This window comes from Panthera pardus, unplaced genomic scaffold (assembly GCF_024362965.1).
Source record: "Panthera pardus isolate Hobbes unplaced genomic scaffold, ASM2436296v1 HiC_scaffold_13, whole genome shotgun sequence".
Lineage (NCBI taxonomy): Eukaryota > Metazoa > Chordata > Mammalia > Carnivora > Felidae > Panthera > Panthera pardus.
Window position 1 is genome coordinate 31,808,522 of NW_026526688.1, and position 11,603 is coordinate 31,820,124.

Genomic DNA, 11,603 nt, shown 5'->3' on the forward strand with positions numbered 1-11,603 from the left:
AACTAGAGTAACTCCAGAAGTGGATGCCAAAATCAATTCAATCGTAAGAAAAAATGGTGTAGGATTTCAATCCATTTTTCAAGACACCAGCTGGAGCTGCCCATTAATTGTCTGGGGTGCTTTAAGCAGCAGCTGAGACTTTGTCCCCATCTGCCCCACCCCCACCCACTCTTGAAGGGAAAGGTTACCAAAGGGAGGCACAACCCAGACGATGTGGTGGTGCTGAGGCTAAGAGCCTAGGAGAAAGACCCCAGAGAATGCGGGGAAGGCTCACTTCCATCCCATCTTGTCCCAGACCTGCCCCTGCTCTGCACAGCCTAAAGGGAGTCTCATTGAAAGCCTTCCCTGGATTCTTGGTACAACAGTTTTCCCAACTAACTCAGTTACTAACAGAGCTTTCTTGAAATAATAAGCACTCATCACAAAAGCAAATTTCTAGGATGCCTGGGTGGCTCAGTCAGTTGAGCGTCCAACTTCAGCTCAGGTCATGATGTCGCCGTTCACAAGTTCGAGCCCGCGTCGGGCTCTGTGCTGACAGCTCAGCCTGCTTCAGATTCTGGGCCTCCCTTTCTCTCTGCCCCTCCTCCACTCACACTCTGTCTCTCAAAAATGAATAAACATTAACAAATTTTTGAAAATAAACTTCCTTTTTTTCCAGCTTTATTGTGGTATAATTTTCAAGTACAAATTGTGTATATTTAAGGAGTGAAATGTGATGTTTTGATGTATCTATAAATTGTAAAATGATCTCCACAATCAAACTAATTAACACAGTCATCACCTCACGTGATTACCATGTGTGTGCTTGAGCAGACACGTGAGAACACTTAAGATCTATTCTCTTAGCAAATGTCAGGCACACAGTATAGTGTCATAATGTTGCACATGAGATGTATAGTCTTCACGTTGCACATGAGATCTCCAGAACTTACACATCCTATATAAGTGCAAGTTTGTACCCTTTGACCAACATGTTCCCATTTCTCTCACCGCCCAGCCCCTGGTAACAGCCATTCTACTCTCTGCTTTCAAGAGTTCTACTTTTGTAGACTCCGTATGTAAGTGAGATAATGAAGTATTTGTCTTTCTATATCTGGCTGATTTCATTTAGCATAATGTCCTCCAGGCTCACAAATGGCAGGGTTTGCTTCTACAAAAGTAAACTCTATACTATAAGTTAACAAAAGCAAAGTAGTGGAAACCAGGTGGGGGAATAAAGACCATTGAGTTCTGCTAACTAGCCATCACATTGCATTCCCTGGTGAAATCCCATACAAGGGATGGCAAGCCTCTGTTGACACTTGTTGAGCTTGGGAACCCTGCTATCCCAAATAGTAGCTAATGGGGGAAACAAAGGCAGAAGGAAACGGCAGATAAAATTAAATTTCCTTCTAACCTGCAGCCCATTGACAAATACTTGAGGCAGGCAGAGCAAGATGTTTCTCCAGCAACTCCCTACTATCTTAATGCTAATGCTTTGCTAGGGGGAGAAACAACCATAGCCTGACCATAACTAGGTCTCCACTATCCTGGAGTCTTCTTTAGCATATGAAAATCTCATTGGAAACTTCCCCTGGACTTTATCTCCCCCGACTCCATAGTATAAAACCAGTCTCTCCTCAGGGTCCCCAGGCAGCTCTCCTTGCCCATGGGTCCTGTCCCTGTGCTTTAATAAAATCACCTTTTGCACCAAAGACGTCTTCAAGAATTCACCTTTTGCACCAAAGATGTCTTCAAGAATTCTGTCCTGGTCGTCGGCTCCGGCCCCCACAAACCCCACTGTCACCCACAAACGTCATCAGTAGCTAGTAGACATTTTAAAGGTCCTAAATAGACAGGAGCCCAAGACAACAGTAAATGTCCACGACTAGGCATGCTGCCATCTTGAGGAAAACATCTACCAATCCAGAATTGCCAATTACTGATTCAAATTACAGGGCCTGAAACTAAGGTAGTAATCCTTTGGACTCCCAAGTCCTGTTACCGGCCTGGGTTTATGACCTACCAGTGGCAATGTGGGGTGAGGACCAGGCATTAGAGGTCCCACAGGCCATATTCAGGCCCTTGAGTGGGCTTTTATAGATCACCAAATGGGCAGAGCCATGGAATCCCCACTTCCCCACAGGGACTGCTAGATTTTGTCAGTAGCTAAACTGCCTGGGAGATAGTCCTCCTTCACCAGGGCTCACCCAAAAGGTCTTTGATGCTTCAGAACGCACAACGGCATGGCTACGAAATGCTTTCCATCGGTAACCAGAATATTTTTGGCGCAGCTTAGGAATCCATCCAAGTTGTAGTGAAGCTTTGGGCACACAGGGCTGGGCACATAAACCTGCTCTGTTACCAGGAAGTCTATGGTGTGCCAGGAGTGGACAGGTTGGCCTGAACTGGGTTTCTGCTTATGAAGTAGACAAACACCGTCATCAGCCCAAGGATTGGAACTGATGATGTACATTGAGGAATAAGAAGTGGAGAAGAGGTCATGTATGCCTCCTACCCACCCACCCCTACTCCTGACACTTCTAGTCTATGTCAGAAACAAAGGAGAAGGCAACAGAAATTAAAATTTAAGGAGTAGAACAAAACATAAGAGAACAGACAACCCAGACAGAATAAGTGTAAGAAAATCATGCATAGATACATCATAGTCAAACTGCTGTAACCAAAAATAAATTGCTATAAACCAAGAAAATCTTGAGAGCAGCCAGGGAAACTAAGATATTACATACAAAAGGATAACCATAGGAATTCTGCTGATTTCTCATGAGAAAATATACAAACAAGAAGACATGGCAATAACAGCTTTAAACCACTGGATAAAGATTTTTTTGTTGCATCAGGTTTAGTAAAAATTTGCCTCTAAAATCATCCGAACCCAGGGGTGCCTAGGTGGCTCAGTCAGTTGAGCGTCCGACTTTGGCTCAGGTCATGATCTCACAGTTCGTGGATTCGAGCCCCGCATCGGGCTCTGTGCTGACAGCTCGGAGCCTGGAGCCTGTTTCAGATTCTGTGTCTCCCTCTCTCTCTGCTCCTCCCCTGCTCACACTCTGTCTCTCTCTCAAAAATAAATGAAGATTTAAAAAGTTTTTTTTTTTTTTTTAAAGTAGGCTCCATACCCAACGTGGGGCTTGAACTCATGACCCTGAGATTAAGTCATGCGCTCTACCAACTGAGTCAGTCAGGCACCCCTACGGAAAGTTTTTTGTTTGTTTGTTTTATTTGAGAGAGAGAGAGTGGGGCAGAGGGGCAGAGGGAGACAGAGAATCTTAAGCAGACTCCATGCTCAGCACAGAGCCCGATGTGGGGGTCCATACCACGACCCTGGGATCATGACTTGAGCTGAAATCAAGAGTTAGATGCCCAACTGACTGAGCCACACAGGTGACTCTCTAAGGAAAGGTTTTAATGATGAATTCAAGTCATTCTAATTTTCTATTTTTTATTGAGCTGATTCTGGTAATTTTAAGATTTGTGCATTTCACTTAAGTGATCAAATTTATTGTCATAATAAATGTTCATAATATTCCCTTCGTATCGTTTTCAAGATTGTAGGAGCCCTAGTATTCCCCACTTTCATTCCTGATATTTTGCATCTACTCTTTTCCCCTTGATCACTCTAACTAGAGACTTGTCAGTGTTACTGATCATTTTAACAACACAACTTTTGGTTTTATTGATTTCTCTATTTGCTAATTTTCTATCTCATTGATTTCTCCTTTTACCTTAATTATTTTCTGTCTCCTTACTTTGCGCTTAATTTCTTTTTCTAGCTTCTTAAGGTGGAATATAAGCATTGAAAGCAATAAGTTTCCCTTTATAAACTGTGCATTCCACACATTTTTATATGTTTTCAGTAGTAGTCATTTCAAAATATTTCCTAATTTCTCTTGTGATTTCTTCTTTGACTTGTGAATTATTTAACAATGTGTTGTACGATTTCCAATATTTGGGGTTTTTCAATCATCTTTCCATTACTGATTTCTAAGTTAATCTCTAATTTAATTCTCATGATCTAACATACGGTCTATTGTGAATGTACAATGTGCCGATGAAAACAATGTGGGCTCCACTATTGAACGTTATAAGTTTTTTTAACCTTCAAAATAAAACTTCCAGTTATTTTTACCAACAAACATGGGTTTATTCAAGAATAGCTGAGAATTACAATCCAGAACAAGCAAGCTACGGCTAAACCTAAAGCAAGTCCCAGAGAACAAAGGAAAGAAATGCTCTTTTATAGAGGTAAAGGGGAGTTGGGAGGGACTGTTATAAACTAAAAGTCCTTTGGGGTAAACTGGGAGTTCAAAGTATAGCCATTTTTCATTGGCTGAGCTGTGACTCTCTCTAATTGGCTGGGCTGTTGCCAGGGTAGGAAGAAATCTTTCTTCTGCTGCTAAAATAGTACTATTGACTTACAACATCTGTGTCCTCCTCTTGGATTTACTGGGCATAAGTAAATAAGTGCTGGGCATGAGAGCTCCCCCTGTTAGCCTCCTGGTGCCATTCTAAATGTGTTTTCTTTTTATTAATTTTCACAGTTTTAATTAAGTCAAGTTGGCTGAAAAGGTTGACAATTTTTCTATTTCCTTACTCATTTTCTGTCTACATGTTTTATGAATTACTGAGAGAGGAGTATTACAATTTCCAATTATAATTGTAGATTTGTCTGTTTCTCTCATTTAGTTCTTCCAATTTTTGCTTCTTTTTTTATCTCTTTTGCATATGGATATCCAATTGTTCCAGCACCATTTTGTTAAAAAGACTATAATTTCTCTACTAAATTGCCTTTAAACCATTGTCAAAAATCAGTTGACCATATATATAGGTGCCTGATTCTGGATTCTATTGTATCCTATTGATCTTTTTGTCTATCTTGGCACCAAAACCCACTGTCCTTTTTCCTGTAACAATATATGTGGGGCACCTGGGTGGCTCAGTGGGTTAAGCGTCCAACTTCAGCTCAGGTCCTGATCTCACAGTTCATGGGTTCGAGCCCCATGTCAGGCTCTGTGCTGACAGCTCAGAGTCTGGAGTTTGCTTCAGATTCTGTGTCTCCTTCTCTCTCTGCCTCTCCCTCACTCACACTCTGTCTCTGTCTCACTCAAAAATAAATAAACACTAAAAAATTTAAAAAACAACAGCAATACAATGTCTTGAAATCGAGTAGTGTAAAGTTTCCAACTTTGTTCTTCTTTTTCAAAGTTGTTTTAGCTATTATTCATGGTCCTTTGCATTTCCATGTGAATTTTAAAACAAGCTTTTCAATCTCTAGCAAAAAAGCCGTCTGAAATTCTGTTTGGATTGCCTTTAATCTATACATCAATTTGGCGATAATTGAAATCATAATAGTTAACCTTCTTTTTTTAATTTTTTTTTATTTTTTATTTATTTTTTTTAATATATGAAATTTATTGTCAAATTGGTTTCCATACAACACCCAGTGCTCATCCCAAAAGGTGCCCTCCTCAATACCCGTCACCCACCCTTCCCTCCCTCCCACCCCCATCAACCCTCAGTTTGTTCTCAGTTTTTAACAGTCTCTTATGCTTTGGCTCTCTCCCACTGTAACCTCTTTTTTTTTTTCCTTCCCCTCCCCCATGGGCTTCTGTTACATTTCTCAGGATCCACATAAGAGTGAAACCATATGGTATCTGTCTTTCTCTGTATGGCTTATTTCACTTAGCATCACACTCTCCCGTTCCATCCACGTTGCTACAAAAGGCCATATTTCATTTTTTCTCATTGCCACGTAGTATTCCATTGTGTATATAAACCACAATTTCTTTATCCATTCATCAGTTGATGGACATTTAGGCTCTTTCCATAATTTGGCTATTGTTGAGAGTGCTGCTATAAACATTGGGGTACAAGTGCCCCTATGCATCAGTACTCCTGTATCCCTTGGATAAATTCCTAGCAGTGCTATTGCTGGGTCATAGGGTAGGTCTATTTTTAATTTTCTGAGGAACCTCCACACTGCTTTCCAGAGCGGCTGCACCAGTTTGCATTCCCACCAACAGTGCAAGAGGGTTCCTGTTTCTCCACATCCTCTCCAGCATCTATAGTCTCCTGATTTGTTCATTTTGGCCACTCTGACTGGCGTGAGGTGATATCTGAGTGTGGTTTTGATTTGTATTTCCCTGATAAGGAGCGACGTTGAACATCTTTTCATGTGCCTGTTGGCCATCTGGATGTCTTCTTTAGAGAAGTGTCTATTCATGTTTTCTGCCCATTTCTTCACTGGGTTATTTGTTTTTCGGGTGTGGAGTTTGGTGAGCTCTTTATAGATTTTGGATACTAGCCCTTTGTCTGATATGTCATTTGCAAATATCTTTTCCCATTCCGTTGGTTGCCTTTTAGTTTTGTTGGTTGTTTCCTTTGCTGTGCAGAAGCTTTTTATCTTCATAAGGTCCCAGTAATTCACTTTTGCTTTTAATTCCCTTGCCTTTGGGGATGTGCCGAGTAAGAGATTGCTACGGCTGAGGTCAGAGAGGTCTTTTCCTGCTTTCTCCTCTAGGGTTTTGATGGTTTCCTGTCTCACATTCAGGTCCTTTATCCATTTTGAGTTTATTTTTGTGAATGGTGTGAGAAAGTGGTCTAGTTTCAACCTTCTGCATGTTGCTGTCCAGTTCTCCCAGCACCATTTGTTAAAGAGACTGTCTTTTTTCCATTGGATGTTCTTTCCTGCTTTGTCAAAGATGAGTTGGCCATACGTTTGTGGGTCTAGTTCTGGGGTTTCTATTCTATTCCATTGGTCTATGTGTCTGTTTTTGTGCCATTACCATGGTGTCTTGATGATGACAGCTTTGTAGTAGAGGCTAAAGTCTGGGATTGTGATGCCTCCTGCTTTGGTCTTCTTCTTCAAAATTACTTTGGCTATTCGGGGCCTTTTGTGGTTCCATATGAATTTTAGGATTGCTTGTTCTAGTTTCGAGAAGAATGCTGGTGCAATTTTGATTGGGATTGCATTGAATGCGTAGATAGCTTTGGGTAGTATTGACATTTTGACAATACTTATTCTTCCAATCCATGAGCAGGGAATGTCTTTCCATTTCTTTATATCTTCTTCAATTACCTTCATAAGCTTTCTATAGTTTTCAGCATACAGATCTTTTACATCTTTGGTTAGATTTATTCCTAGGTATTTTATGCTTCTTGGTGCAATTGTGAATGGGATCAGTTTCTTTATTTGTCTTTCTGTTGCTTCATTGTTAGTGTATAAGAATGCAACTGATTTCTGTACATTGATTTTGTATCCTGCAACTTTGCTGAATTCATGTATCAGTTCTAGCAGACTTTTGGTGGAGTCTGTCGGATTTTCCATGTATAATATCATGTCATCTGCAAAAAGCGAAAGGTTGACTTCATCTTTGCCAATTTTGATGCCTTTGATTTCCTTTTGTTGTCTGATTGCTGATGCTAGAACTTCCAGCACTATGTTAAACAACAGCGGTGAGAGTGGGCATCCCTGTCGTGTTCCTGATCTCAGGGAAAAAGCTCTCAGTTTTTCCCCATTGAGGATGATGTTAGCTGTGGGCTTTTCATAAATGGCTTTTATGATCTTTAAGTATGTTCCTTCTATCCCGACTTTCTCTAGGGTTTTTATTAAGAAAGGGTGCTGGATTTTGTCAAAGGCCTTTTCTGCATCGATTGACAGGATCATATGGTTCTTCTCTTTTTTTGTTGTTAATGTGATGTATCACGTTGATTGATTTGCAAATGTTGAACCAGCCCTGCATCCCAGGAATGAATCTCACTTGATCATGGTGAATAATTCTTTTTATATGCCATTGAATTCGATTTGCTAGTATCTTATTGAGAATTTTTGCATCCGTATTCATCAGGGATATTGGCCTGTAGTTCTCTTTTTTTACTGGGTCTCTGTCTGGTTTAGGAATCAAAGTAATACTGGCTTCATAGAATGAGTCTGGAAGTTTTCCTTCCCTTTCTATTTCTTGGAATAGCTTGAGAAGGATAGGTATTATCTCTGCTTTAAACGTCTGGTAGAACTCCCCTGGGAAGCCATCTGGTCCTGGACTCTTATTTGTTGGGAGATTTTTGATAACCGATTCAATTTCTTCGCTGGTTATGGGTCTGTTCAAGCTTTCTATTTCCTCCTGATTGAGTTTTGGAAGAGTGTGGGTGTTTAGAAATTTGTCCATTTCTTCCAGGTTGTCCAATTTGTTGGCATATAATTTTTCATAGTATTCCCTGATAATTGTTTGTATCTCTGAGGGATTGGTTGTAATCATTCCATTTTCATTCATGATTTTATCTATTTGGGTCATCTCCCTTTTCTTTTTGAGAAGCCTGGCTAGAGGTTTGTCAATTTTGTTTATTTTTTCAAAAAACCAACTCTTGGTTTCGTTGATCTGCTCTACAGTTTTTTTAGATTCTATATTGTTTATTTCTGCTCTGATCTTTATTATTTCTCTTCTTCTGCTGGGTTTAGGCTGCCTTTGCTGTTCTGCTTCTATTTCCTTTAGGTGTGCTGTTAGATTTTGTATTTGGGATTTTTCTTGTTTCTGGAGATAGGCCTGGATTGCAATGTATTTTCCTCTCAGGACTGCCTTCGCTGCGTCCCAAAGCGTTTGGATTGTTGTATTTTCATTTTCGTTTGTTTCCATATATATTTTAATTTCTTCTCTAATTGCCTGGTTGACCCACTCATTCGTTAGTAGTGTGTTCTTTAACCTCCATGCTTTTGGAGGTTTTCCGGACTTTTTCCTGTGGTTGATTTCAAGCTTCATAGCATTGTGGTCTGAAAGCATGCATGGTATAATTTCAATTCTTGTAAACTTATGAAGGGCTGTTTTGTGACCCAGTATATGATCTATCTTGGAGAATGTTCCATGTGCACTCGAGAAGAAAGTATATTCTGTTGCTTTGGGATGCAGAGTTCTAAATATATCTGTCAAGTCCATCTGATCCAATGTATCATTCAGGGCCCTTGTTTCTTTATTGACCGTGTGTCTAGATGATCTATCCATTTCTGTAAGTGGGGTGTTAAAGTCCCCTGCAATGACCACATTCTTATCAATAAGGTTGCTTATGTTTATGAGTAATTGTTTTATATATTTGGGGGCTCCGGTATTCGGCGCATAGACATTTATAATTGTTAGCTCTTCCTGATGTATAGACCCTGTAATTATTATATAATGCCCTTCTTCATCTCTTGTTACAGCCTTTAATTTAAAGTCTAGTTTGTCTGATATAGGTATGGCTACTCCAGCTTTCTTTTGGCTTCCAGGAGCATGATAAATAGTTCTCCATCCCCTCACTCTCCATCTAAAGGTGTCCTCAGATCTAAAATGAGTCTCTTGTAGACAGCAAATAGATGGGTCTTGTTTTTTGATCCATTCTGATACCCTATGTCTTTTGGTTGGCGCATTTAATCCATTTACATTCAGTGTTATTATAGAAAGATACGGGTTTAGAGTCATTGTGATGTCTGTATGTTTTATGCTTGTAGTGATGTCTCTGGTACTTTGTCTCACAGGATCCCCCTTAGGATCTCTTGTAGGGCTGGTTTCGTGGTGACAAATTCCTTCAGTTTTTGTTTGTTTGGGAAGACCTTTATCTCTCCTTCTATTCTAAATGACAGACTTGCTGGATAAAGGATTCTCGGCTGTATATTTTTTCTGTTTAGCACACTGAAGATATCGTTCCAAGCCTTTCTGGCCTGCCAAGTTTCAAAAGAGAGATCAGTCACGAGTCTTATAGGTCTCCCTTTATATGTGAGGGCACGTTTATCCCTTGCTGCTTTCAGAATTTTCTCTTTATCCTTGTATTTTGCCAGTTTCACTATGATATGTCGTGCAGAATATCGATTCAAGTTACGTCTGAAGGGAGTTCTCTGTGCCTCTTGGATTTCAATGCCTTTTTCTTTCCCCAGGTCAGGGAAGTTCTCAGCTATAATTTCTTCAAGTACCCCTTCAGCACCTTTCCCTCTCTCTTCCTCCTCTGGGATACCAATTATGCGTATATTATTTCTTTTTAGTATATCACTTAGTTCTCTAATTTTCCCCTCATACTCCTGGATTTTTTTATCTCTCTTTCTCTCAGCTTTCTCTTTTTCCATAACTTTATCTTCTAGTTTACCTATTCTCTCCTCTGCCTCTTCAATCCGAGCTGTCGTCGTTTCCATTTTGTTTTGCATTTCGTTTAAAGCGCTTTTCAGCTCCTCGTGACTGTTCCTTAGTCCCTTGATCTCTGTAGCAAGAGATTCTCTGCTGTCCTCTATACTGTTTTCAAGCCCAGCGATTAATTTTATGACTATTATTCTAAATTCACTTTCTGTTATATTATTTAAATCCTTTTTGACCAGTTCATTGGCTGTTGTTATTTCCTGGAGATTCTTCTGAGGGGAATTCTTCCGTTTGGTCATTTTGGATAGTCCCTGGAGTGGTGAGGACCTGCAGGGCACTTCCCCTGTGCTGTGGTGTATAACTGGAGTTGGTGGGCGGGGCCGCAGTCCGACCTGATGTCTGCCCCCAGCCCACCGCTGGGGCCACAGTCAGACTGGCGTGTGCCTTCTCTTCCCCTCTCCTAGGGGCGGGATTCCCTGTGGGGTGGCGTGGCCCGTCTGGGCTACTTGCACACTGCCAGGCTTGTGGTGCTGGGGATCTGGCGTATTAGCTGGGGTGGGTAGGCAAGGTGCACGGGGGCAGGAGGGGTAGGCTTAGCTCCCTTCTCCTTAGGTGATCCACTTCAGGAGGGGCCCTGTGGCAGCGGGAGGGAGTCAGATCCGCTGCCGGAGGTTTGGCTCCGCAGAAGCACAGAGTTGGGTGTTTGCGCTGAGCGAGCAAGTTCCCTGGCAGGAACTGGTTCCCTTTGGGATTTTGGCTGGGGGATGGGCGGGGGAGATGGCGCTGGCGAGCGCCTTTGTTCCCCACCAAACTGAGCTCTGTGGTCCGGGGGCTCAGCAGCTCTCCCTCCCTTTGTCCTCCGGCCTTCCTGCTTTCTGACCAGAGCTGTTCACTTATGACCTCCCAGACGCTAAGTCACGCTTGCTCTCGGAACACAGTCCGTCAGGCCTCTCCGCTTTTGCCAGCCAGACTCGGGGGCTCTGCTTGGCCGGCGAGCCGCCCCTCCACCGCGGCTCCCTCCCGCCAGTCTGTGGAGCGCGCACCGCCTCGCCGCCTCGCCGCCCTTCCTACCCTCTTCCGGGGTCCTCTGGTCTGCGCTTGGCTCCGGAGACTCCGTTCTGCTAATCCTCTGGCGGTTTTCTGGGTTCTTTAGGCAGGTGTAGGTGGAATCTAAGTGATCAGCAGGACGCGCGGTGAGCCCAGCGTCCTCCTAAGCCGCCATCTCTAAATTCAATAGTTAACCTTCTGATCAATTAATATGGTAAAGCTCTTCATTTACTAGGTCATATTTAATTTTTATAGCAATGTTTTGTAGTTTTGAGATGTCTTATGTAGAGTTTGTCAAATATATTCCTAAGTATTTCAGTTTTTAACGCTATTGTAATTCATATTGTCTTTTAATTTGTTTGTTGCTAGTATATAGAAACACAATTAATTTTTATATATTGATCTGTGTCCTGCAACCTTGCTGAACTCACTTATCAGCTGTAGTAGCTTTCTTAAAGATTTCATGGG